General features: G+C 40.6%; 1 long non-coding RNA gene across 1 annotated transcript; it reads right to left on the reverse strand.

Annotated features, from left to right (window-relative positions):
- Positions 1-1,484: 1,484 nt before the first annotated feature.
- Positions 1,485-21,771, reverse strand: LOC128913125 (uncharacterized). The gene is made up of 6 exons (XR_008467846.1): positions 21,674-21,771; positions 13,625-13,680; positions 9,953-10,086; positions 8,570-8,643; positions 4,151-4,253; positions 1,485-1,671 (listed from the first exon to the last, which is right to left on the reverse strand). It is a non-coding gene; the product is annotated as an uncharacterized LOC128913125 (long non-coding RNA).
- Between the last annotated feature and the right edge of the window lie 2,361 nt (positions 21,772-24,132).

Genomic DNA, 24,132 nt, shown 5'->3' on the forward strand with positions numbered 1-24,132 from the left:
TTCCCCTTAGTCTAATGGTCACCGCAAGAAATGTTGTGAACCTAAGTATTAGATAGGCTCTGATTTTATGGAACCAAGGTTTACAACTTCTTCACTGTTCATTTCTGCCTCCTATTGCACCTTTCATAAACCTCCTGATTAATATCAAACAGTGAACAACTCTGACAAGCAGGATTACTAATCCAACATAACTGTTTATAGTGCGAATGAAAAAAAGTGCTCCATTTCCAGCCACTGCACTTAATAATAAATTCCTGTTGTACTTAAATGTTGAAGGGATTACATAACTGCCAAAGTTCCTTTAAATGTTAAGGGTAGTAATCATATTAAAGACACACTATACAGAAGCAAAAGCAAATGTCAGTTTAGTTATTATTACCATATTTGCATGGAGTTTTCAAATATAAGGCCGGATTCCTAAACACGTCAAATTTGTGCTCATTGCGGCTGAAGAGAGTGGAGAGGGAAAGGAGCTGCAAAAGGAGCCAGTCATGCTGCAATCCTGTGCCATAAAAGGGTCAGAAAAAGGAGGTTCACGTGCTGTAGCCTAGCCGCAGGGCTGTTCTGGATTACACCAGCTGAAACAGTCCCACACCAGGACAATTGTGCCAGAAAGACGAAGGGGAATACCACGCATTCCTCCTCCCTCTCTCCCTGCGCATACTTCCCGCAAGAAAGCTGTTAGATTGGCTCCATCCCCTCCTAGGACAATTCTGAAGCACTTAAGACATGCTTATGACAACTGTGACCCTCTTAGGTATCCTAAGACAGTGATAGCTAGGAATCTGGTGCAAACAAAATCAAATATGCCGATGCTTACGCATGCGGTCTTTTGATGCTTTTCCTCTGACCTATGCTATTGGCTTTAACGCTCTGTATTAATCACCCTGAAAACAATTAATGTCTTATTAACAAGCAACACTATGAATTGTCAAACATTTCCAGAGAAAATGCTGACTAATTAACTTAAAAAAAAAAAAAAAAAAAAAATTTCAAAAAAAAAAAAAACCCAACCAACAAGCAGACAACAAGCCAACCCCCCAAAACCAACAAAGAGCTGGATCTGGAATTGCACTCTATATTTGCCTCCTTCACTGCATTGGTGTCGTTTGCAGGATTAAAACCTGAGCCTGGCGCCTCTCCACGCCGCGATTATTGGCAAAGAAACAATTCTTTGACTGCCTTTCCAGTACTCTTTTAAAGGACCGGGGTTATTCACGCAGGACCACACCCCGCATCCAGCCAGAGCGCAGGAATGCTTGCCCATGGAAGTTATGCGCACGCAATGAAACTCTTGTTCCCAAGTTAGAAATGGGACCCCATTATTAGCATTCCTGATATTCATAGCGCTGCTCACGTTCCACAGCACCCAGCAGCGCTCAGCCGGCAGCCTCAATTAAAAAAACATCTAACTGTGGCTTTTACATTACCATTTAATCAGTTATTTTCAGAATTGCTCACCTGCAGAGCCCTGCTGCTGCAGCGCTTGCTTCGGGAGGTAGGGCTCCAGCCATAGTCTCACCCGAAAAACCCGTGCCAGTGATGCTGGTTTGTGCTAGCGTCCTGGAGGAGCATCAGGTCTACAGCTGCACCCGAATCCCTTCCTTCAGGGCTCACGGAATGGTGCTTCTTCGAAGCCACCCACTTACTGCCACAACTGCCAGCTTTCGGCTTATAATAAGTAGAATCACGAAAAGGCAAAAAGAAGCAATGTTATTAATTCACTGCACGTTAAGGTCCAGGGACAGTTACAGCATATTTGACTCCTGAAAATTAAGTATTGTCTGGTAGCTTGCTTAGCGCTGGGTGGAAAGCAGTCTCCCATGGCTCAAGAATCCCTGAGATGTTGAACATTTTCCTCTACAAACTCAAAAATTCAAAACATTTGCCAATAATATACGTGTAAGAATAGAGATGTCTCTAGATAGGGTCTGGAGAAGGTCAAATTTCTTTGAAACGTCGTCTCTTTTTTTAGGCTAGTTATCACTATGGCAGTGATAAATATTTTGCAAAAAATATAAATAAAGCAGGCTGCATGTTGCATACTCAGAACGGGTGTCACTAGAGAACTACTACTTTTTTTCCCCCCCGCCCCAAGTGAAATTTCTAGGAAGGATTTTGGCAAAAACATTAACGTGGAAAGCACCATGGGAAGCACATAGCACATTGGCCCTAATGCATTTGACGACCTATGATGGGTTCCCTGTCACCATGGCTATCACGTCTTCATGTCAAGCCCTTCCTTTATGGGAATTTTGAGAAGGGGGGAAAATTGGTCATGTTCTTATTTCTCAGCATTCTTTGACCAACTATCAAAAGAAACTGCTTTTTTCAAATTCCATGTTGAGTTAGTGACCTTTTTTTTTACTCTCTGGTTTGGTGTTTCTCCACAGAGAGGAGAGCTCGTGGCTTGGCAGATGGTCACCTTAGATGGTTTCCTGAGCAATGGGAAGGTTTTCAGGGGAATCCCACAACTCCTTCACGGGATCCTGAGGGCTCTCCGGCCCATTGACATCTACCACCTAATGCCTGATGACAGGGCAATGGAGAATGCGTGTTTCAGCTGCGTTTCTAACACTATCAAAGCCCCTTTCCCTTGTAACTGAACTGTTCTAATTATGCACGTTTCCCTCCGCTGTATTCCTCAAGGTCCTGTCTCACCAAATGATGTAACTCTTGATTACAGCTCTTGTATTCAGCTTGTACGACGAGGCTGAAATACTCCTGAACACCTTGATGACAAGTACATGGATTTGCCTGGCAAAACAATAACCACGCTAAAGCTCTTTTAACATCCCGGTTTCTTTGCTGAAAGCATCTGCCTATACTGTCAATTCATCCTGTGCCTCTTGGGTGTCTGACTTAAGCATAAGTATGCAAGTCCTATAAATGAATACATGCCGCTGGGGGTAGCACTTACAGTAGAAGAGTATCGTCTCATGAGTGATAAGGGTGACAGAAGTGCAAAGCAGAGCTGAGTGGATCTGGCACTCACATTGCGAACAACACAGCATTCGTACGGGAAGACTTTCCCACAGAATGACATGCAGTAATTTATTCTAAGCCCTTCCAACTTGTGTGTGGTTGTTTCTTTGCTTTGGATTTATTTTTTTTTTATTATTTTTTTTTTTTCTCCTCCTCTGCGAAGTTGCTATCTTCTGCAGCTTTTCTCTAAATAACTGTTTAAGGGAAGTTGCCATCGCTAAAATGAAGTGCCTCGTTTGAAGGAAAACTAACCAGTCTGACCAAGTAAATAATTACTAGTCAACAGTATTCCTACATGACTGCATTCTACAAAACCGTACCAACTGAGGAAAAAAGGGTGGGTTTTTCAATACTAAAATACTGATGGTCTAAGGTAGAAGTTTTTAAAAGGCTCAGTTTTCAATCGCTGGTTTTAAGTAGACAAGCAAAATAAAAATATGCCTCCCAAAGTTTTAGGCAGGAAATGCCGTTTACTCAATGACAACCCTGCTCTGAGCATTTCGACTTCCTAAAGGTCAGAGCATGAAAGGCTTCCAGATCCCCCAATGCTCGGCAGCACAGAGAAGCATAAAAACTCTTATCCTGAGCCAGGCTGGTTCCCCAACACGTCTACTGTCATGTCTCCAACATTAGCCACCACCAGATGTTTCAGCAGATGCAAGAGTGGGTGAAACAAAGGTGACTGTGGGGTACTCCTTCCCTTCTAAAGGAGATCAAAACTTTTCCAACCACATGTGACCTGAGACCAGATAGATATGGGCACTGTCCTGTCACCACTTAGAGCCAGAAATTGCAATGGGACATGTTCCTGTATACTGCTGCCCTGTCCGGCGCTTCTGCTGGGAAGGGCACAATCCAGTGATCCCGGGGTCTGAAGCCACAGTGGAAAGTCTGAAACCACCCTAGTCACCTGTAAACATCCCTTTTTTCTTCTCCCCACTTTTCCTATCCCCCCACCTACGTCCTGTCCCTGTTGCTGCTCAGCTGCATTGTTCAGCTCTTTGGTAAAAATAGCTATAAAGTAAGAAATACATCACTACCCTTACCCAATAGGTAAACTCAATAGACTAAAAATCATATATTTTACAAAGATATGTACTAGCATTTAAAAATTTCCATTCCATGTAACTACAGATATTCAAGCAAAAACAACAAAAACCTGTACCTTTCCCCTGGAAACTCTGCTCAGCCTCAAGCCTACGCACACGCGTCCCTGAGACGTGATCCTCTTGCCTCTCTGCTGCCTGTTCTCCAGCTGTCGGTGGTTACTGCAAAAGAGACACGGAGACCAAAACATTTCTCCTTCTCTGTCAGTGACTTTCTGCCTTCAGCAACCTGGTCGGAGAGCGCGACACTTAAGCATGAACCTTCCTCTAGACTAAAAATCCCGACAACAAAAAACAACGTTAAAAGGAAGGAAGCATTCGGAACTACAGTCAGTTCAGTTAGCCTTGATTTTCCTAGCCAGCAACCTCAAAATATAAGCACAGCCTTCAAAATGCAAGCTTATAATGTCAACTAAAGGTCACAATTTTATTATTTTTAAACTAGACAGTTAAGAGTCTTAAAGTGTCCAAATGGAAAAGAAAGAGTAACGATGTTCCAGTTTGAACTACCTAACAAGGCTGAAATATGAAAATCCTTGAGAAGCCGGAGATCCAGGCAGCGAACGACCAGCTCTCGCCTTGCTGTACAGCAGTGGGAAAGAGGAGGAAGACCTATGTAACTTTTCTTAAAAGTGCAGTGCTATCTATAGTAATTAGTGTGTCTGGATTTTGAAAGCCGAGATTATCAGAGAGCTAAGAGTCCACCACTAATTTAGCTCACAACTTCTCCAGGTGGTACTCCTCCCAGTTCACAATTGCAGCGTTATAAAAATCACGTATAAATACAACAGTACAGGAAACAAAGATTAAAAAAAAATTACCAGCATTAACAAAGAGGAGGAAAAACAACAAAAATGGTTGGAGAAACAACCTGTGAGATGCTGAGCAAGTCTGTTCCACCAGATCTCTGCGTTCCATCACATGTCTACGATGCTCCCAGGGCACCACTGCAGCGGCACGTGAATCATTGCTCTAAGCATATGCGGATCTTTGTGAGGCTAGTCTTAATAGATTTCTGTCATACATACACGATTTAAAAACATACTTTCATTTAAAAGTTCAGTCTTGTAAGCACATCAAAGCTTCGAAAATGTAGATTTATGTCTTTTAATAGTGCATATTAATAATATTGATATAATTATCACTAGTCATATTTGAAGACTCCTGAACACAAAGTTTTCAAAGATCACTGGAAATTCAGAATGGGGAGTAAAGAGATCCATAACCTAGCGGGTAGAAGTGGGAGTCAAGTTTTCTGGAGCCTAGTTTTCCCCGTGTTTGAATCTTGCAGAGAATCAATGCAAAGCTCTGAAATGAACTTTGGAAAAACTGTTCATTCTCATTACTACACTTACCCGATACATAAACTCAATAGGCTAAAATTCATATACTTTACAAAGATTTGGCGCCGTTTAATAGAGCGCTTTGAGTTCTCATGATGAAAGAGCGAACACAAGTACAAAGTAATATAACAAAGGGAGCGCCATTAATTAGAATTATTAAAATTCATACACTAAAACCTATAATCTAAGCAGTAGGGACTAAGTTACTTATATCTGTTTAAACTAAGGATAAACATTACAAAATTTAATTCGGACAATTGAACCTGGCATACCAAAATTGGCCTTTTTGTTTTGTTTAGTCTTTGGAGAACAGAGAAGTTCCCATAAAAGAAGAACGATAAGCTGCTGTGTCTATGTACTTTGATTTGCTCTTTCAGATGGTCAGTTAGTACTTAACAGCAAGTGCAAGGTAAAACAAGCCATTCGCAGAGAAAACAGTGATGTGATGGGGAGAAAGAAACTTTTTTTTTTTTTTTTTCCATTTAAAAGGTGGAGACCAAGAATCCCCCTCTCACAGAGGGCGGGCTGGGGCACTGAGCGAGGAGGTGGACGCCAGTGAGGGTCACAGCCCATGCACACGCCAACCCCTCATGGTTCGTTCCTCATTTTTAAGACTTTAACCCTTCTCGTTAATGCCCTCAAGAGAAAAAAACGCAAGGATCCTCCACATGCAATTTGTCTAAGCCCTACCTTGGCAGTAGAGACGAACAACTGCTGGGACTGTGCCCCTTTCTGTCCCATCCTGACATTCCCTTCCAGCCAAACCTTGCTCTACCAGGCCCAGAGCACACACACGCATGCAAACCTCTGCTTAAAGGCAGGGGGATCATCCGGCGATGCAAGTCCCCAAACGAAGTTACAACAATGGCCACATCAGCTATCTACTGCCAGCCTGGGGACTGTGACTAACTTGCGCATACATTTGCATAAGTTATATAAAAATGAAAGTATAAAGTTATATTTATCTGTACTTGTATCTTCTTTGATATGAGTGGATGTTGCTTGTCCGCCCACAGTAAAAACTTACAATATTGTAGGCTTATAAATACAGAAAGGAGGAGTGCAAATTACAACAGATTTCTCCTAGGCTACACTTCAAATATTGTTCAGAGGAATGGAGTTGTGGACACCATCTAGGGCCTGCAACACATTGGCAATTTGGCCATCAATATGACACCATTTCCAGTGCTGTTGGGTTCCCATGAATATGGAAACTGGGTATGATGAGGTGTAATAAATAACTTCGCTTCTTCACTTTCATTTCCCACTGCGTCCGGGGCCCTTGAACCGATCCCATTAGTTAGCATTCTCTAGCACGCCCTGCATCTCGCCATATCCCACCCCAAACTGGCCGCAAATGCGAGCAATCAGAGTCTGAGTCAGCTCCCACTGGAAGGTGGTGGGAGTTTTCCCATTGACTTCAAAGAGAGCTGAAGCAGGTCCTTGCTGCAGAGCAAAGATGATGTTCATCAAGATTTACAAACACGATTTTCTGTTCATGTTCCTACTTCCTAGCTTCATAATCTCAGTTTTCTGGACTAATGCCATGGGTTGCTGTTCTGTAGTTGATTTACAATAAAGAGAAGAAAAACTCTGTAAACTTGTATTTTACTGCCAGGGACACACACTTCAAATTCCTTCTGTATTCTCAATGAAAAAAAAAAAAGTTACTGTATTTCCTCCAGATCTTTGTAGTATCTGGCTTAATCCCTAATTGAAGAAGAGTAGATCATTATGGAGACACAAATTATATTGTACATAATGAATTTCATCAGAATACAAATATAACAATATTGCTTTTTTGCCTTTCAACTAGGGAACATCATATTTTAAACTTGGGAATCATTTAGCTTTCGGATTTCTCAAAGTAGTTGCAAGGAGACTTGGAATTTCAAAGTAATTGCAAGGGTATGTGAAGCTCAAATCCAGCTTAATGACAAAGGGGAAGAGAAACCAAGAAATCTCAATTAGCGTAACCAGCGATAACTAGATTCAGTTTCTGGGTGAACAGTATCAGATTAGTACAAGGAAACAAAACCCACCAAGGTTTTGTGGGAAGGAGGAAAAAAGGTCAGGAGATCTCAAGTTGCCGTTACCTCTCTGAAACACCACGGCTCAAAGAGGGCCAAGCTGCCCACGATAACAAGATGACTCAACTTTCCTCATTGGGGTTAGTTTTATTTACCATTATATTTTTGCTCTTGCCTTAGAAGTTGCTCAGTGGATAAAGCTAGCATATTTAGTTTCAGAAAAAAAGAATTAAAAAGAAAAAGTCCTACTAAAAATACAACTCATCCCTACCTATATTGTACTTGTATACACAGACATAACAACGCTGATTCTCCAGGGAACATAATCTAGTAAGTAACTGTACCAGCATATATATTTGTAGTTGTTATTCTGCATCCATGCACCAATCTCTGTAAATACAGGATGAACAAGTTTTCTTGAAACTTTTATTGTGTGTCCAATTGAACAAGAACATCTTCTTCGGATAACACAATATAAATTACCTAATTAAGACACATGATCTGTGTAATAAACCCACATATATAAAACATGTGCAGCAAACAGTTTTTCAGCCCAAATGTGTCATTCAATTTTTTTTTATTTTCAATTTAGGGGAAAAAAAGTATACCACATGTAGACTAATAGTCTCCCAAATTTCCTTTTTCTTTTTTCTTTCAATTACGAGGCCATTGTCATTACACAAGTCCAAAACCAAGTTCCTCATGCTGGGAGATTTGCAATTTATTTTCAGATTTTCACTAAAAAAAGGATGATACGTTCCACTTTAAAAGTTGATACGTATCTATGATGTTATGAACTTATGTATGGCAGCAGTATAGATCATTCTCTATCACCATTACAATTATTGCTGAATAAAAAATTAGCGTGCTGTAGAGTAAGTACAACACACACAATCCCAACAGCATGAAGTCCCAAAAGATGAATGTGATCCTTGAGCACATGAAATGGAGGATAACACGTAGCAGCAGAGACTTGTCGTCTCTTCTGTGTACAGCATCGAGGAAGTTGTTACAAAAAAACCCCAACATTCAGTTCTGGCATTTGCACAATAAAAAATATGGCAAAAAAACCCTAGAAGTGATTTAGGAAAAAAAGAAAACCCACCTTACAGATTTAAATTCCACCTGTTTCATTTCAGGTTTCAGTCCGGTTTTGATATGAGAGAAGTTCAGTCAAGCCTAAAGAAGTAGAATCAAAATCCAAAGGTGAGAAGTTAAGGCTGAAGAAGTTTAAATGAGAAATATTTTAAATACTGGAAAAAGCATCAGAACAACATACTAAAACTTATTCTTTTTTTGAAGGGGAATATTTCTCAAGCTGAGGCTTTAGGAACTATTTAAACGGAAGCATAAATTAGAAATATCATGGTGGTATTACTGAGCAAAGCCCTATGGCCTATAGATCAAGAGGTCAGAATAGTCCCTTCTGACCTTTAAACATAAGAACAGCATTTTATTTAGGACTTCTATTATTTGTGTTCTGTTAGTCCTGAGAGTTCCCAGTCACAATTAAACTCTGCATCATGGAAGATCCTGAGCAAACAGAGAGATTTCATGGGCTGTCCCCAAGAGCTTACAGTCTTAAAGCTCGATTTTGCAACTTGCAGTGAATGAAGTTGCACATAAGTGGGATCATTTTCCCAAATTCAATGATAACACAATACCGACATTTGTTATAATGGTATTTCTTTCATTTTGCCGTCACAATATTTGGGAGTTTGACTGCATGCCTTGCTAAGTACCCTATTCTGTTTTGCTCATTCGAGACTCCAAATTGCCATTTAAAATTCCCGAGTTTATTAACTTCAAACTCCTGGTGCCAGCTATTTTATACGGCAAGCCAGAAGGCAGGAAGAGGCCTGTGACTGACATGACACGTACGCGTTCCTGGAGAATACACTGGAGACTTCTCTCTTTGATCTGAGCCTCTCTAATGCAGAAAGGCTCATCACGTTGGCTAGACAGACTCTATTTTCACATTTTAAGGCCTTAAAGGTCCCCGAGTTACCCAGGGAAAGTCATATTAATCCTCATTTTGGCATACCCGAGCTAATGGGTTGTCCCAATTTCAAAGTCATCTGTTGAAATGGCCACGCTTTCAAGGTCTCTCCTGTTTGTTTGAGGTCTAGTACGTGCTTCTGGCTACCGGTGCCAAGAAATTACGTGTGCCGTGTTTAAGCAGTGCAGTTCATGTCCCCAGAATTGTTATATTTCTGATCGCCACGATAGTTACTAAAAGCTTGTGCTCCAGACTGGTGGGATTTGGTTTCAATTTTTAGCACACTATTTTCACTGCATCCTACACCCAGCCACAGCTTATCTATCATTTGATTCTGACAGATACATATTTTATATTTTGACAAGCAGCCCACTTGACTGCTTTCCTGTGACATCATCTTATCTCTGAATGTACCAACCTGTTAATAACTTCATTTTCTGGTTGAATTTTTCCAAATTAAATTAAGCAGGCGAAACATGTTAAGCTCACCAAGTCCTCTTAACACTTCTGCTGAAGGGCATCTTCTGATAGCTTGAGTTTGAAAAGGGCAGCATACAACCTGTTCGGAGCGGGATTTGGTCCAAAATATCAGGTTTATGGAAGGTGGAAGATTTCTTCCTCAGCTAAGAAATGCAAAAAGAACAAAACACAAAGCCAAACAACAAACATTATCATCTGTCAACTAATATTCTACAGATTATATCATTATTTAATGGTACTTGAAGGAAACCCTTGTGAGATAAAAAGGAGCAATACAATCTAACATAAACTAATTTTCAATTTTTCTTCTGTAGAGAGACGGAAGCTAAATATAGTCCAACTTTAGCATGAAATAATTTTCTCTATATCTTGTGACAATAAAAAGTCAGCAGAAGCTTTTCTTTCATGTTAATTAAAACAATTTTAGGAAAAAAATTTTCTTCCTGGATATACTATGTAATATTCTTAATTAAATATGGGCACTTTTGTACTTATCTTATTCCATAATTAGCTCTTCTGTGGAAGCGATACTGCCCTGGACACGAAATCACAGGACAGTGACAAAATTTAATTGGATAACATGGACACAAAATCAGAAAATCAGGCTGTTTTCCCAGTTGTGGAGCTCAGAACATTTTTTTCCCCGCATTCTGTGCCTCAGTCTGCTGCCATTTAAATTGAAAATATTGCACCGAGGAGAAGGAAAATCAATATGAAAAACAGCGCAACTTATTTTTTCCAGTTGTGTTACAAGCCGAAACACAGAACTCTCAGTTCCTGGAGGTTTTCTGTGCACTCAGGTTGCTTCAAAAAAAAAAAAAGTTGGCATGCACAGAGCCACGAGCATCAACCATGACCCACTTGGCTACCAGCGGTCAAGGAGAGATCTGAAGCAGCAGAGTCACACTATGCCCAGGGGTGAATTAGCATCTCTGGCCAAAACCCCATCCTGGGGACCCTCCCCAGTGATGGACCTGTGTGTTCCAGACATGTCCTGCATTGGAGAAAATGGTCTTGGCATTGCCTACCCAAAGCCACCAGGCCCACGGGAAGGAGAAAGCCCAACAGCATGGCTCAGCGCTAGAGAGGAGCCAAAAGGCTTTGGTTTTGCTTTGCACTTACGATGTGTTCTGCACCAACAGGATGGATGAGGAGCAGAGAGAAAGGTTGATATCATTCCCCTTTGAAAGCCTATTCAGAGACCTGAACTGCATAAAATGCCATTGCATAAATTACCACTGCGGTGGGACTTCATTAGCATTCCTAGATTGCATTGCTTGATATATCTAAAAACATCCACTTAGGGCCAAATCCTCATTCCTTTCAATTCAAGGAGAGTAGAAGTTTCAGCTCTTAACAGGGTGTCAGACTCCAACGGGGAGTTTGGAAAACACAGAGGATCTCGTTGGGCTTCACACCAGCAATCTTCAAAAGATGCCTGGTGTGAGAAACGCCACCCAGCACCCGACAGAGCTGCGAGAACGCGCGAGGGGCTGCCACAGCTCCCCGTGCTCGTGCCGTTCCCGACCAACTTCTAAGCCAACCTTACGTATATATTGGAAAACACATTAAGACCAATAACTCAAGAGCCTGAGTTATGACAAATGCTTTCATTTTCCTTGCCAGTGCTTAAAAAAAAAAAATTCTGACCATGCTAACAGTGGCCTGATCCCATCCATCGTGCTCCTGTAACAACCCGATTTTAAATCGTTGCAGGTTTGGTTTTGCCTAGGAAAGAATTCCAGACCTAAGGCAGAAGTAACTTGGGATCGGAGACCAGCTACAGAAAAGGCTGAGCCTTTTAAACAGAGACCTGTGCTACTTGGGAGCTACATATGGGACTGAAATACGTGGCATTGTATCGGGTAGCAGAAAAAAAAAAACCAACCCAGTCTGTAACTTCAACTTGTTCAAAATAGATTTAATTAGAACTAATACAAATGCATCTTTCCTACATGGTTGATCTAATCAACACTGGCAGCTTTAATTACAAGCCTATTTAAGGTGAACATATTGCATTACTGTGAAAAAGATGCATTATTTCACATTGTAGGTGTACCTCCTACTTCTCTATCTGTCACACAGGCAGTGTCTTTAATAGCTGTTAATGTTATGTCTCATTTTCTAAGTTCGGTTTCTGAAGTTTCTAAGCACAATCCGATGGAATCCAACCCAAATCTAATAATTGCAATCTATTTTATTTTTTCCTCACTATTTAGTTTTGGCCACAAAGAGAATGACAGGTCTAATATGAGGCTCCTGAAATGTAGTTACATCTAAGCTTCAGCGCTCCAGAGCACATAAAATAAATATATGATCAATGAAATGAAACATGACAAAATGTTTCATATTGATGTTATTTTTCTTTTCAAAACGTCTTTTATGGTTAATGCCCTCAGTCACTTTTTCCATACATTTTCTTTTTTGTAATATATAGCTTTCCTAGTTCTGATTTCAAGTTCAGGGTGCCTGGGGAGAATTGGAAGATTTCTTCAAACCAAGACTGTTCCTTCAGCCTTTCACATGAGAAAATTGTTAGGCGCATTAAAGTATTCCTGACTATGTTGCATTCCTTTGTTCAGAGTGAGTTTTGGGAACACATCCTTTTCTCATTATATTTCCATAAAATATATTTGATCTATTCTATTCTTAGAATACCTCTGATGTGGTCTGTGAATGGAGCACAGTATAAAAATATTTCTTTTTTTTTTTTTTTTTTTTATATGAGACAAAATGTTTCCATTTTTTAGACACATAAAAAGTCGCTATATAGCACTCCACGAAAGTAAAACTTTACAGAAAGTTTTGGTATAAAGTCGGCACAGACCACAAAAGGAATGCGTCCTCGCAGAGTCCAGTCGTAACCCAGAGCCACATCCAACGCACACAGAGAGCGACAGAAGGCGAAGGAAGAGGAGAGGAGCAGAAAAAAGGAAAGAGAAATAGAGAAGGAATGAGACCTGGATAATACTACTGGGAAGCAAGTTTATATTTAGAAGCACAGAAAGATGTTAACCATGTGCCGCCTAGAAAAAAATAAATCTGCCGTAATAGTAGTTGACAATAAAATCACCTTTGGAAAAAGTCTTAATACTTTCAGAGCACAACCCAGGATATTTCCAAATGCAGACAGATGTTTGAAAGGTTTGCACAGACAGATCATTGCAGCAATTGAGGCGTTTTTTTTCCCCCCTTCACTTCCCTATCTTCTGATTGTTGTCTTCTTTAGGACCTTGAGAAACACCAAGCAGCAGCCGCTCTGAGCCGCTCTTTCCTGCAGCTCGGGCTTGGCTTGGCCGTTCATCGCTACACCCATAAAATTATGGTTTTGATCAATCTCTTCAGAACCCTTTTTTTTCCCCCCCTCTCTGAAGTTTTCCGTACGCCCAAGGAGCGCTGCTCCAACCTGACATGTTGGAAACAGGAGGACGGAGACCGTAAGGTCGTCTCCGGTCCATATTCACCCCGGGTGAAATGCCCCCAACGCCAGGGCAGAAACGGCCCCGTCCAGCAGCCGAGAGTGCCCCCGATTTTCACTCCCGTCATGTCATCTGCCGTGAACCGGGAGCCTGCAGCAGCCCAGCTGCATTGGTTACTGACCACAAATGACTTAATCCCCAGTATAAACAAGGCCTAACGTTCAAAACTCATCTGCCGATTCCCTCGCAGCTTCCTACTCACAGTTCACGGAAGATGACTTCTCCTTGTTCCCACGGCTGGAGAGTCGGGATCAAAGGCTTGAAGAGAAAGAATATAAAACTTTTATTTTTCTTTTTCTTTCTTTTTAAACTCAGGTTGCAAATGCATTTGCTTTACTGTGTTGAGGTGGTGCGGTTTTTTTTTTTAAAAAAAAAAAAAAAAATTTAAAACAGTCACAAAAAAAATTTTAAATCTTTAAGCAGTAACAGGGTTGTGTAGGTACCGGCAGCAGCTGCGTGGGATGTAGTTTGTGCCTCTTGCTATCCTCATAAATACATATATTTATTACTGATTGTTTAACAGACAAACCGGCCTTCCCTCCAGATGCCATTTGAAGAGCCATAGGAAGGGCTTCAATCGGCTGAGCCAGAAAGCAGGTGAAGTAGGGGGGGTTTTTTGGTTTGTTGTTTAGTTTTCTTTTAATTCTCATCTACCACTGAAAAATAGCAGAGAAAAACCACCGAAACAGAAATGTAAAATTTGTGAAGAATAATGTTTTTTGGGTTTTTTTTGTTTTTGTTTGTTTGTTTGTTTTTAAATTAGTATTTCACTTCAGAGGAATGAAACACAGCTCACAGTCTCAAAATGAGACCGGTGGTATCTGCCTGAGAACCTTCGATGCATCGACAGCACAAAACAACTGCCTGATCCTGCAACAAACAGCAGAGACTGGAAATGGGGGAATTATTCGCGTAGGTGTGTTGGCAGGGTTGTGTCTTCCCCCCGCCATAACGCACCTGGTTGCTATCGCTTTTACTTTAAAGAGCACTAAAATTCAGCTAATAAAATTTAAAAAGAAAATCATATAAAGTGACATATAAGCAGGTTTCACATAGGAATAAGAAAGCTTTAGCATGTTCTTTGACACGTGAAGTGTACATTCGCTTTTATCAGGCTTTTCCAGATTAAAATAATGAAAAACATGCACTACCTAAAAAAAAAAAAAATAAAAAAAACCAAACTCGCCCACATTAATAAGTACTGCATGTGTAACAGGATCATTCTGGCAAAGGAAATTTTTTCTCCCCCCCCCCCCCTAAAATTTTCTCAGGGAATATAGAACAATGCATTTTCATCACACTGTCCACAGATTTGCACACATAAAGGAACTTATACGAAGGCAAGCTATTTTCCCCTAGGAACTCTCCATTTCCAGCAGTTATTTTAATTGCCATGAGGCATTCTTCTCCCGTCGGCGCCCTTGGCTCTGCTACTGCCATCACAAGCATCCTTCAACCCAAACACCTCAGCTCTGCCCATCGCAGGAGAACGCAGCCCTGCGGGCAGATCCAAGTCCGAGGTAGGTGGCCTACATCTCACTTGTAGGGGACACCGTATTTCTTGTCACGGTCTTAGGGAATGGCTCTACGAGCACCGGAGATGCCGATGGGAGCCAAGACTACCCCAGCACACTCTTTCTGGCTGAACCACTCCAGGAAAAGCGACGCAAGCACACTTTGGGTCATTTAAATGAATTAATAAAGCTCATTCTAAGTTATCAGGGCAGATGAAGCCACTCACATGAACTCCCCTTGCCACCGTGCAGTTGAATTTCAGACCCTTTTTCCATTGAAGAGACTCATGAGCTCCAGCCCTCAATACAAGGAGCTGAAGACCCAGTCTCTGATAGAGACCACCTCCTTGCTGTGGCTTCGTAGCTGTGTCCTGTCTCACCTTTGCTCACCATCAGCCCTCCCCAACGTTGACAGTTGCCCAGGTGGCCCTGCACAATAGCTGGCCACGCACAAGCATCCTGGCTGTGCACATAGAGTACAAGAAGGTGCAAAGGCGGCTCCTTACGGACACTGCATGGGAGAGCATCCCAATGAACCCTTGCGGGTGAGTTTTTCTCCACTTCGCAGAAAAATACTCAACCAGAATTAAAAAAAAAAAAAAAAAAAAAAAAGAAGAATCAAAGGGTTGGCTTCCCATCTAGTATACAAAATCTGAAATAGTTGGGCTCAGGAAGGCTTTATCTTCTCAGTTTCCCCCACCACATGCTGTACATCTACTTCAGTGCAAGGTAAAGGCCAGTGACAGAGCGAGCACTTTGTTTATCGACGTTTCTTCATATCAGCTCGGCGATCTACAGGATCAATCCCTTAATTTGCAACATCTTTTAAGCATGTCAGAGATCAGAAATGAGCCATATCTTGCTTCTTAATAAGTTTCTATATAAATCACTGCCTTATTGAAAACAAAATGTAGTATCCTCCACTAATGATCAAATTCTACAGTTTAGCAATGTTAATGACCCTTTACTGTGGAACACTGGAATATTTTTATAATAAAGGTTATGACTTGCATTGTATTTATTGTAAGCAGGGGTTTTATATTTTAAAAAAAAATCAATATTTTAATATGTAACACCTAAATATATGACCTTCCGATGGCTACATTTCAAAGGCAATGTGTGTGTTCCACTTAACTTCATTTTTAAAAAAAAAAAAAAAAAAAAAAAGAAGAAGAAAAAGCTCACTCTTCAGAAAGTTGTAAATATTCTAGAAAGCTTGTTAATCATGAAGTCTTGCAAACTGAAATTTGTTCAGGGCAAGGGGAATCTATACAATTTTCGGCACACCGCCTTTGTTTCAAGATGCACTGGTTCACGTGTCAGCACGCCAACGCGTCATGCCTGGTTACATGTGTCTTGTTGTGTTAAAATTATGTTCCTGACATACCCAGGCTCAACGCCCCGTCTCCATTATGCATCAGGCTGCCCATTTCAAGCGTGTTAGCTTTTAATTTCCTTATTTTTTTTACGTTGCATGAATTTGCCCTACTAGAGAGTAAAACTGATGCCCTCTTCCGTCACTGGTCCCAGGAGAGACCTCCCGGCAAGACTTCTGCACCCACCAGGACTCCAAACACGCTTAAATCATACGTGGCGATGGTCCAAGCACAAAGGAGAGGCTGTACAATAAACAGCTGTATCAGCTGAATATGGCTCGATTCGTATTGCTTTCCCACAGCCCTCCCCGAAAGCCCCGCTCCTCGCCGGAGTAACGATGAATCCTCACAATTGTCACCCGTGAAAGATATGCTTTTGTGTTAAATGTTCACAATCCGCTTCCTGACAAAAGGCTACGTGGGCTTAGGAAGGTGGCTGGCTCTCTTTGAGAGGTACATTCAGGTGACACTCTGTGCCACGGATGATTCAGCTGTGGGGCATCATCTCCAGTGGGCACAGAGGAGGCTGGCAGGCAGAAGGTGTGCAGAACTTCATGGTTAACTAGAAATCCTTCATAAATTAGGTAAATGTGGGCTTTGTCACCTCTGAAAGCGAACAAGGTAGGATTATTATTCTACAACGCAATTCTCGTCCAGCTGTTGGTAACTCAGACACTTGCCAGTCTCTCCAGTATTAACATTTGCTTCTGTTAAATTCAGTTAAATTCATCAAAATGTTTTGCCTCTTTCTTCCTCTGAAATATTGCATTATAATCAGCCCCAGTACACAGGACTGACTTTGGGATAGCCAGAAATCATCTGTAAAGAGAATTTGCCTTACAAGGACATTTTGAATTTCTTTTCCTTCTTATGTACCATTGTTGAAATGTCAAAATTCTCATCACAAGGCTCAAGACTTAGTAAAATTATAACTTTTCCTCTTTATTACAGATGTAAGATAGATAGGAACTGTAGTACCAAATTTTTATGGGGCTACAATAGTAATATGACAGGTGTCAAACATTTTGTGCATTAGAGTTAGGTATATTTTTTTGTTCCCTCTTAAAGCAGGGCAGAAGGTAGAGGCCCATGGTACAACGCTTCACAGTGGCAGTGGGAATAACTCCCCTAAACACCCAACCTCCACTTTTGTGTCCTCTCCGTACACTTTGACAGTCAAAAAATTGAAAGTCTCCTTGAGTAAGACAGTCTAGAGAGCAGTCACCTGAAAAAGTCTACAGCTCTGGTTTTCTACAATAATCACTGACGTTATTAATTTCTTCAAAACATCCTATCGCTTAATACCATATCGTATAAACCTGCACAGCCATGAGCGGCAGCAGCAATGTATTAACTTTTTGAAGTTCCCGGACTACCTCTCCTCTGGGAAAGGGACCCTAGACCTCACAAATTTACATTATAAATTATTTATAGAAGCACAAAAGTAAACATGTTCATTAAGCGAAGACTTTTTTTACAGCTGACTTTGCAAGTATCTTCCATGTTTGGGTCTTGAGGTAACATACTTCAAGAACTGACAGAAACCAATTTTATAAAAGCAAGGGGTAACAACACAATGAATAATCAAGCTGTCAAGCATAATTGTGTCCATGACAACGTTTCTTCAACAACAGCAGTTGATGTGCACTATGCTATCTCATAAAAAGTAACAGGTATTACCTTTTGGTGCAAAATTTTAACAGTAAGTCCTGATTTCCATACGTCTACAAAAAAGCCCACTACCCCCATTTTCAGCGGTGTTTCAAATAGCTGGGCAGTTTATGACCCAGACATGTAAGACCCTGAGATAAGATGGGGTTCTAGTTCGGGACTTCTTGAACTCCATCAGAGGTTTTCTGAAGAAAATTTGAAAGGCAAATTTGTTAGTCTGAAACTAAACATGTTTTTTTAATGAAATTGACTGGTTTACATCTTGCAGCATTCCGAAAAATTAAAAATAATAAACATCTCAGACTTGCTGCCTCTTTAGCTGGACAGGTTTCCCACAGCTGAATCCTTTGATGATACTCTTTGGACTTTCTATTTTAAGAAGTCATCCCTTTCTGCTTCTCTCTGGAGGCAAACTCTTTTGCTCTCCTGCCAATCTTCCTCTTGACCTTTCTGTCGTGTGTACTTGGCCCTTCCATCTCTTTTCCAAAGTCCTCTCTCCCTCCTTCCCCACTGCTAGACCCTCTTCATTTCCAGGGCCAATAATTCCCCCACAGTTGCCAGCGGACCTCTTCTCTGCCCTGGTTGCCAAACTGTTTAATCTTCTAGCCCTTCTTCTGCACTTTTGCCAGAAGATTTCTCCTACTTACAGAGAAAGCGTTATCGCCAAGACCACCCCATGTATTTGTACCAGTATAACAGCCAGTATTGATACAACTGGATATATTAACTTCAGGAACCACATGTAGCAGTAAAACCCGATGTTATTATGACATTGAAGTTATATGTAAACATTGACCTTAATTGCACATCAAGAGGAAATTACTTTTCAAATGCTATAGGTAATAATTTTAACACAATCTCTAATTTCCAAACCAAAATATTATGTTAAAGAACACATAAAGATATACTGGAGACCACCTTTTTTTGTGTGTGGAGAAGAGAGGCCTGCTTAGTAAACACCTCTTTACCACGGACACCGTAAAAATAGCAGTACGGTCAGGGCAGCTGCCTTGTACGAGTTTCCCGTAAACTGCCTATTGTTTGTTGCAATAGCTGCAAGACAGTATCCAACAACCTCTCGCTCTTCAGCAAACTCATCGACACAGCTCTTAACAAAAATTCTAACTCTCACTACAGATTATTTATCAGACTCCTCCACGCCACGTGTCAGACCAAGAACTGTCCATGACTAGGGACTAAGGGAGGAGGTTCTTTTTGGCCTTGGACAAAGACCTTCTCTATATATGCATATTATCCTCTCCCAGCTACAGCAATATATCTATATCCACTCCAGCTAGATTAACATTTAAACATGATGACACCGTCATTCAAAAGCTTCAGGCTCGATTACCGCACTTCTCATAGTCACAGTAGGAAACCACTACATTTAAAAGAATTACAAATCTTTTCGGAGTACAGCAAACAAGAAGCAGAGGCGGCCTCCAAGCGCATCGTCCTTACATACAGCCCTCCTCCCATCAAATATCAAGCTAGATACTTCATTTTATTTTACGTTTTCAAAAGCCTCCGAGGGACAAACCAGCTCTGTGGGCTCCATCACCCAGCATGAACACGCTCGCACTTGAGAATTGCCTTCAAATAGGAACATAACCAAGAATCAAACTCACGGAGACAGATTAAGTGGTTCAGGCAACAAAAAAAGAATCACTCCTAAAAATACAGCAATGATTAGAATACCAGCACTTCCAAAGGCTGCTAATAAATCTTGCTTTATTGACCTACAGCAGCCTCACAAAAATAACGCCATAAAATAGACAACTCCACAAACGCCTCTTCATAGATTTGGGGGGGAAAAAAAAAAAAAAAAAAAGAATAAATGCCTCCTTTACAAAATTTTGAGACCAAAAAGATGAATACCAATATTCATACACAAGTAAATCAATAAAACCAGTTGTGAAGTTAGCTAAAACGCCTTAAAATACTCTGCTTGTCTAGTGTAAACTCTCCTCAATATATGGACATCATTTTCGCAGCTCAGAACGTTTCAGCCTACAAGCCATTCTCAACCTCAGACCTGTAAAAGTCTTAGAAGCTTATTATGATTTTGAGGGTCTTTGAACTCTCCCCCTGCCAGTTTTTACCTGGCAAAGGTACCCACCCTAATATTCACATGCGCATTTTATGTACTAAAGTAGAACAGCTTTCAATTTAGGGAATAAAACACCCTCCAGCTGAAGAAAATTCTCACATTACAGTATGTTAAGAAGAATCTTCACTTCAATTGTGGTCAGTTGTCATGGAGAAAGAAGGGGGAGGGAGAGAAAAGTATATTCCCATGTGAAAACCTTTCTCATTTAAAAAAAGAAAAAGAAAAGAAAAAAAAAAACAGACAAACAAAACCCCAACTCCCCTTCTTCCTGTGCTTGGCGTTTTATGCAAAGTAGGTGAATCTGGAACGAGAGATCATTTAAAAAATACTCATTATGCTATTTATGTACATAAATGTGGTTGTGTAAAAGTATAACAGGAATGCATTCACAATTGGTTTAAGTAATTTTCTCTTGGCAAACCACCATAAAAAACAGGGGCGTCATGGCGCCACCAGAATCCTAAATTGTGGTGGAGAATCATCAGTACACATGGCATTAATCTCTGTCTCCTTGCAGGAGACACCCTTGCCTGCATTACTGGCCTGTCTCTTAAATCTAAGACGTTGTAACTTGAGTTTAAAATGACACCATAAATAAGATACCCTCTTCCCCCCCCCCCAACAAAAAATTACCCACTCTATTAAAAAGACACGTACTTCAGACTCCCATTCACGTTCTTCACTACCAAAGCACACCGAAAGTGTAATACTAATGGGTTAATAATAGATCATGTAACCTTCCGTGTTCATATTGGACATGATTCAGACTACTGAGAGACTTTTTAAATATATACATATAATTAGTTAACCCATTGGTATTACATTCTTGTTACTTTGGATTGATCACAAGACTGTAGGGATCTCATTATACCATACCAGTTTATTTTCCCTGGTGACTGAGAACACTTTGCTGTCTTTTAATATCTTACTATTAATCGCTTACTAAGTTTTCAAATCTTCTTTTTCCTTCTTCCAAATTTAGGCAGAGTTTCGTTAATAGAGCAATTTAAAATATCACCATTCTCTTCGCAAATTTCTCTGTGACTTGTAAACATTTTTAAAATGTTCTACCAGATGAAATTCATGTCTTTTAAAGGAAACTGTGTCTCTATTTTGGTGGCAAAAAAAAAAAAAAAAAAAAAAAAATGAAAGACTGATAGTTTGGGAACACCCACTCAAGATAAAATAAGGATCCTGGAAGATTTCCTGTGGGGGTTAATGGAGGCCAGGCCAATGGTAACTGACCTTGAAGTCCCCAGATGAAGCTTCGTGTTTGTCCTCAAATTATTAATGTATTTTTTTAAAGGATTCTTCAGAATGCAAAGCTAAGTTTGTCAACCCTGATATGGTGAGAGTCCAAAAAATGTCACTGGTAAGTGCCACCTTTATATGCACTTACAAAAAAAAAAAAAAAAAAAAAAAGAGAGAACTCAATACGGAAATATTTTCAGATGATTTTCTCCTATTCTACTTAGTGCAGCATTGCCAAAAACATGCTAACATAATTTAGAGATAGAACAGCAGCATAGCATTAACATATTAAATAATTAGCAGTTATAGGTATTTTAAATGAAACTTACCCACAATGACACATGTTTAATTCAGATTGTGAGCCATGGTGTGCTTTTCCCCACAAGTTATATGACTGTAATACCGTCTTAAAAAGCTATTATTTTAGGTACCTCGGAAAAAGAGGAGGAAAAAAAAAAAAAAAGTGTTAAAGATCCATACACAGGGTTTCTGCAAATGAATATGATGTATTCCAGAAACAACATGCATTCACACAGACACTCAATAAGAAAGGGACTGTTTACTCAGTTTATAGCTTGAAAACCACTAGGGACTGTGTTCCAGTATGGGAAATTTTAGTACAGTGCATTGTTAATACAAAATAAAAAGCGAGCCTGGGAAGTTAGGATTATATTTTTTTGAAAATGCTTGTTTGGACCATTGAAAAAAATATTGCCTTCTAATGTCAAAGTATGAACAAATACTTTTTCAGATGAATAAAATCTGTAATCAGTTAGATAAGAGCAATATGCCCTTTTTTTTGGCATTTAATCAAACAATGAAATCACATACACATTTCCTGACACAAAAGACAAATGATGTAATAATCTGAAGGAGTTTCTCTATCTCCTTGGAACTTTGCATACTTGACTTGTTTTCCATATTTTGTGACTTTAAATGGTGGGAAAATTATATTAAAATGCTTGTAGCAGTTCCTCTAAACTAGCATCCTTTTTGTTTTATTGTATTTAATATAAAAGCAGCAATTATTTGATTTCAAAGTTATGAAAATATGTACCTTATGAGAAAACAAGCAATTTAAGCTTTAATTGGTGTCATTTTTCACAGAACTGGCAAGATTCTTGCATCCCTGGCATGTTGTTTTCTATAAAACTGCAGAGCTGCTTTCAATGAATGTTTTACGAATGTATAAGTTGTTACATGAAGGTATGTGAGTGGATGCCTGGAAATATAAGATTTCTGGGGGGATTTATTCACAAAAGATGCATTTCATTTCATAGTGTATATACTGTAATTTTTCCTTAATATTCCTAATGTGCTTTGCTTCCCATTAAGCATTTCTTCCATTCTTGTATGGGAAGAACGGGGAGGTATGCAAGAGGGATATTTTGCACAGGAGAAATAGAAATAAAGATGGGGGAAACAATGGGAAAAAAAAACATTGTTTTTTTTTTTATTCTTACTGAAAGGCTCAATCCCTAATTTAACTTTCCTCCACGAAGCATGTAATACTCACGCCCTTACCTGCTAGGGGCGTGATTTTCTTTTTAAATTTCTTTAAAATGGTACCCACAAGATGTGAACTACAGGCCTCCAACACCAGTTCCACCAAAGATGTACCTCAAGAGATAATCCCAGTTAGAGAGACTGGCCCTGTGTGTACAGCTATCCAGCCCCACACCAGTCATGGGACGGGGTACATGACCACAAACATCAAGATACCCAAGGTGTTGTGGTGGCCCAGCCACAAGGAGAAAGACTTGTGCAGGTTGAGATATGACCGCAAACCTGAGACGTGGCCATAACTTCTGTCGGCGTCACGGCCTCAGGAAGAAGAAGCCGCCTCATGGTCTTGCGTCCTGCTGCGCTACTCATCTTCAACAGCCTCTCAGAGGCTTGGAGGATCCAGCTAGGAAGGGGTCCCACTGGTTCGGAGGGAGGTAGGCACCTCCAGCAAGAGGGCATTTCACCAGTAAGTTGGTCCAAGACTTGGTGCTACCCTGGTATAAGAGAAGGAGCAACGCTGTGTCAAGAAGAGCGTGGAAGAACGATGTCACTGTGGGTCCGTCAGCCCCACACTAACAGGGAGCAGCCCTACCTCTCTATGGGACCATCCTTCCCTTAGCACAGAGACAGCAGCCACCAGTCAACAAACACATGTAACACAAGGACTTTGGTGCTTTGCTTTAGCCAGCAGATACTTAGACACGACATCATCCAAAAGGATTTCAACAAGCAAACATTTCACCCTGCACATGGGCCAAACTGGTGAATTCATTCTTTCATATACCCAGGAAATTATTTCTTCCAGAATAACTATGTTCCATTAAGAGCCCACCATTGCCACTGGGCTTGGACCCTGCCCCCTACAACCAGCTGCGAATGAGGTGGTCAGTGTCTCAAAGAGCGAGAGCGCAGGAGAACACCACGAGCTGAGGTGTCACAAGCTCCCACGTAGGGAACATCAGCACATCTCAACCTCAACCAGGAGGGCACATTGGTGCTGAGCACTTAATTAAGGGTTCACAGCCATTTAGTCCGTAATTTCTCTGTTCCAGATTTTACGAGGTAGACACCGACACCTTTGGCTCACGAATGTTTCTACTCAACCACGTGTTTACTGGAACCAGTAGTGGGCACCTGTGAAATGCCCAAACACAGTGACAGGCTCTGCAGCTTCTCCTTCCCCGTTTACCTTCTCATACATTCCCCTCTAACATCAAAACACCTACTACCGCGACTTTCTATCTGCCTGTGACCATTCCTTCTTTACACTTCAACATTTTAA

The sequence above is a fragment of the Rissa tridactyla genome, chromosome 7, assembly GCF_028500815.1.
Source record: "Rissa tridactyla isolate bRisTri1 chromosome 7, bRisTri1.patW.cur.20221130, whole genome shotgun sequence".
Lineage (NCBI taxonomy): Eukaryota > Metazoa > Chordata > Aves > Charadriiformes > Laridae > Rissa > Rissa tridactyla.